Source organism: Mytilus trossulus, chromosome 9 (assembly GCF_036588685.1).
Source record: "Mytilus trossulus isolate FHL-02 chromosome 9, PNRI_Mtr1.1.1.hap1, whole genome shotgun sequence".
Classification (NCBI taxonomy): Eukaryota; Metazoa; Mollusca; class Bivalvia; order Mytilida; family Mytilidae; genus Mytilus; species Mytilus trossulus.
Window position 1 is genome coordinate 16,122,624 of NC_086381.1, and position 5,198 is coordinate 16,127,821.

A 5,198-nucleotide genomic window follows, 5' to 3' on the forward strand; every position below is an offset into this window, starting at 1 on the left:
TACAGACACAATGTCACATACAATGTCATTGAATATAAGATATTAACCATCACAGGGAGTTAACCAATCAAAATTCCAACCTTTCTTTCCTGTTTACAAGATTTAGTAACCATGCAACCTCAGGTTTACAAAATCTTATATAGAAACACCAAATAAAAAAAGAATGCTGCTTTTAAAAACTCACGATATATATTTACGACTCAGAATTATTACTGCAATGAATAGTAGGATTACTTTCCTACAACTGTAAAATTCAAAGAAAAACAAAAAATCGTTTCTTTTTCGTATGAAACCGGATGTGATGTACTACAATTTAGTGGTATTACACCTTACATAAAAAAAAATCATCACTTGTATGTTATTTTATAAAACAACAATATTTTTCATTATATTTTTTCAATAACAGAAAAGGAACGGGGTGGTGATTGCTCTTCGTCAATTGAATGTCAGAAAAATTTAGAGTGTGACTCCAGTGACACGTGTGTCTGCGAAAGTTCGACGTACTGGAATGGCATAAATTGTGTGAAAAGTAAGTACATCGAAAATATAAGTGACTTCAAATAGTTTTTTTTTTAATTATGATTTCAGAAATAAAGAAAAGACCAAACGTCTGTATATTATATTTGCTTTTTGTTTTGTTTTGGTTTTGTACATAAAACAGGTCCTTGGTATTTTGTTTGAATTGTATAAGAATTTTATTTTTAGCTTGATTTATATTATGATGGGTTTATTTCATCACCAATCATTCAATTTTGAAGATCATACATCTATTTGTTTATTTATATTTATTTGGTTATCGTCCGATTGTCGGTACGGTTTTTGACATTTAAGATATATTATGTTAATTCAATTTCTTATATTAACTTATATTTTTTGCCTAGGTAAATGGATAATATCTATGCTAATATTTGGGCACAATCAAAAACCTGCCAGACATTATATGTTAAGAATTTAAAAAAAATATCAATTAAAGTCTTTAATATTTCCTGACTCGGTACAATCATTAAATAACAAAAGGATTTCTCGTTATTTCTTGGCATAGGGTGTATAAATAGCAGTCAAACTGGTAAGAAAAAGACAAAAAAAAAAGATGTTATATTTAAATATTATTTTCATCATTTTCATTTCCTGAATTGTATATTGTCTTTGCCTTTTTATCTTTAGATCTACCATCTGAATGTGAAGACATTGACATCGACAACGATGGTGTGTATACAGTACCCTAAAGGAAAGACATCATCGAGAAGAATATCTGTATACTGTGTAGTAACGGGGGAGAAGAAATGGACGGTACATTTATTAACTGAAATACAATCTTATGATTTACAATATAAATTGTATGTAAGACTTTCCATTCTTTCATTATGTTATAGATAATGCATATTTTAAGGTTTTTCTTGTCGTAGAACACACCGAGGGGTGTCAGGATTGATCAAATGAAAGACCGACCGGAGGGAGGTCTTTCTTTGAACAATCCTGACACCCCGAGAAAGAAAAAACTTAATATATGCATTATCTGACTTATATACCGTCAAAAAATATTAATTTTATAAAGATTTGTAAAATTTAGTATCCTTTTTTACCGACAACACTAAAGTGGGATATTCCTTTCTAATGCGTTCAGGTTTTAATACGCCCTGCGGCTCATTTAAAATGTGAAATAAAACTCACTAAATAATTAAGATATAAACCTTTTAAAAATTGTTATCAATACACAATAAAAATATTACTGTAACTGCATGAAGTAAGACACAAATGTATTGTTACCATCCGATAACGGTGTATGACAATACAAGACACAATGTAAGTAATTTATTGTACCGCTTAGCTTATGGAAAAGGGGGAGGGGTATTTTTTTCGTTTCGTTTTGTTTTGTTATGTTATTTCTATGGCGGAAAAATTGTTATTTATTTAATCATTTTACTTGAATCGAATGAAAAATTCAGAAAGATTGTCTTTCGAATAGCAATACATTTTATTAAGGATAATCAGGATAAAATTATATCTACCCGCACCCGACCCTTTAGTGAGTTATGTTAATGTTATTCAATAGAATATAAGATTATTTTATTAGTTGATCATTTGATAGAGTAAAAGGTATACATAAATTTTAAAAAGTTACGAACTGACACGAAGACGAATATAAATACATGTAGGTCTCAGTATGATTTCCTATTCAGTGTGTATCGTTCTGAACATGCATGAAATATTTGCCACTGGACGTTAAGCAATCAACCTATTTAGATTTTCAAAATCTTATACATGTTAAATCTGGATTTATTTTATGAAAGTCTACATTAAAATTCATCTGACCTATATGATAATGTTTCTTTATTATAGCGGTAAATCAACAAAACTTCTCGTTATTTGTTTCTAAAATTAAATTGCGGGTCTACAATGACGGTTTCTTTTACATCTATCATCGGTTGTACTTTAGAAAATAAATTTCCAAATCGGCAACAAAAAACTATTAGACGAATAAAATTTTGAAGTAAATCATAGATTGCATGTTTTTCAAGGAAAATAATGACCCTACACAGGTAATTATTTTATGCCTTGGAGCATATACCATTGAAACATGGTATCGTCCGGGTTGATTCTGAAAAAGAATGACCTGACGTTCTGAAAGAAAATAACTCCATATAGGTATATAAAGTTATGGGTAAACTCCCCGATGAAAGCTCACGTACTTATTTGTAGGGCCTGTTCTATTTAATTTATCTGCTCTCATTTTGCTGTGAGTATACTCTCATTTTTCTTTGAGTGTACCGAGATTTTTCTTTGTAAAAACTTTGTTAATGAAAACATTGCGTGTGTCCGAGGTGCTTTTAAGAACTAACCTTCGTAAGAAGTATTGAAACATTTGAAATCCAGGGATAATAAATATTAGGAGGTTAATGATCAAAAGGGCATATACAGAATTTTAAATATTAAAAGTCTCTTTTTTTTCGAATGTAATACATCCAATGTTTACTTCATCATACTCTGTTAATTAGTTCGCTTTTATCCCCGAATCCAGAGTCCAAAGAATGAAAGTTGTGCTGCAATTACCATAAAAAAAACCACCAAAATACCGATTTCCGAGGAAAATTTAAAACAGAATGTCCCTATTCAAATTGCAAAATCAAAAGCACAAACCCGTTAAACAAATGGCTAACAGCTGTCATATCAATGACTTGGTAAGGCATTTTTTATGTAGAAATAATGGATAAAACTTGGTTTTATAGCTAGCTAAACCTCTCAATTGTATGACATTCTCATCAAATTTCATTATATTGACAACGATGTGAGAACAAAACAAACAGTCATATTTGTCAAAAATGCCAAAAATAGGGATACAGCAGTTAACATTGTGTTATTATCTTAATCACTATAAATCAAACACAAAGAAGCACAAAAGGGCATATAGACAAAACACATAAGCAAACATAAAAGACAAGAATACAAAAATTATTATAGAACAATAACACAATGGTATAATACTAAACCCCTAAAGGAGGGAATGCGCCTGATGTTTATATGATGAAGACATAATATTTCAATCAGTTTAATTGAGGTCTGTAGCTGGCTAGTAGTCTGTTGTTATTTATGTATTATTGTCATTTCATATTCTGGCATCGTACTCGGACTTTTCTTGGATAGAGTTTTACCGTGTGTATTGTTGTGCGTTTGTAGTTTCTACACTGGCTAGAGGTATAGAGGAGGGTTGAGATCAAAATAAAACATGTCTAATAACCCCGCCGCCATTTTTCACCTGACCCAAGTCAGGAGCCTCTGGCCTTTGGTAATCTTGTATGAATTTTAATTTAAGTTTCTTGTGTATAATTTAGAGTTAAGTATGACGTCCATTATCACTGAACCAGTATACATATTCATTAAGGGGCCAGCTGAAGGACGCCTCTGGGTGCGGGAGTTTCTCGCTACATTGAAGACCCATTGGTGGCCTTCGTCTAATGTCTGCTCAATGGTCGGGTTGTTGTCGCTTTGACACATTCCTCATTTCCATTCTCAATTTTATATAGACTAATATCTAGAAATAATATCACAGCATAGAAAGACAAACTATAAATGGTAAATTGAAAGGACTTAACTCAATCAAACGACATATTAACAAAAGCAAGAAAACTTTATTGAACGACTAAAAGAGGAGATGTAACCTTGGACAGAATGTAGTTAAAAAATAACGTTCACTGGCAAATCTAGTAATTTTATTGTAAGGAGTACATGTAGTACGGAAATATTTTTTAACAAAATAAATAATTTGTTGTTCAGAGCAGGGACGTATATAAGTCCTTTTTCAGAGTAACCAAACAGCAGTAAAATATATTGGTATTGAATGATTTGCCACTCAGTGTCTAATGACGAGTGAGGTTATAATGTTTTCATTGTATATTTTTTGGAAGGTTATACAAAGGCGGTTTGATGATTCTGTCGATTTTTACAGAACGTTGTCTGAATACACCAAAGGATTCGGAAGAGTTGATAAAGAGAATTGGTTAGGTAATTACATTAATCTCTTATGTTCTTTTTCGATCTCACAACCACTGATAAAACTTCAATTTTTCGTACAGGTCCACACATGTTTGACCTTCAACAAACCAAAATCGAAACACATGTAAAACAGACGACAAACACTAACATACATGTTTACTAAATTAAAGGCTAATGAATTGGAAGTTAATAATGTGACGGTTCAAATAATCTCATCATAGATACCAGGACAAGATTTTGTATATTCGCCAGACGCGCGTTTCGTCTACAAAAGACTCATCAGTGACGCTCGAGTTAAAAAGGCCAAATAAAGTACGAGGCTAAAGAGCATTGAGGACCAAAATACCTAAATGTTTTGCCAAATCCAACTAAGGTTATCTATGCCTGGGGCAGAAAAGCCTTAGTATTCTTAAAATCTAAATTTTGTGAACAGTTAATTCAAAAATACAATCATATCAATGATAATTTATGTCAGCACAAACATTGAGAACATCTCTAATAAAGCTATTTTTGACAGTCGAAAACGTCTGATAAAACTACACGTCGACTCAAATTGCTCTCTCTTGTAATGGTTTTCACAAAACAACTATTCAAAGTAGGGATTCTACAGTGAATACATATTTTAATGTGAAAGTTATGTTAATAACTCATCTATCCATCGTAGCGTTTCAAGATATATATATATTTTTTAAAGATACCAGTCTTAT

The 5,198-nt window shown here is 31.4% G+C and overlaps 1 long non-coding RNA gene across 1 annotated transcript; it reads left to right on the top strand.

The window, feature by feature from the left end:
- Window positions 1-415: 415 nt before the first annotated feature.
- LOC134684247 (uncharacterized) lies at window positions 416-4,501 on the top strand. The gene is made up of 3 exons (XR_010101221.1): window positions 416-529; window positions 1,165-1,290; window positions 4,404-4,501. It is a non-coding gene; the product is annotated as an uncharacterized LOC134684247 (long non-coding RNA).
- Window positions 4,502-5,198: the final 697 nt, after the last annotated feature.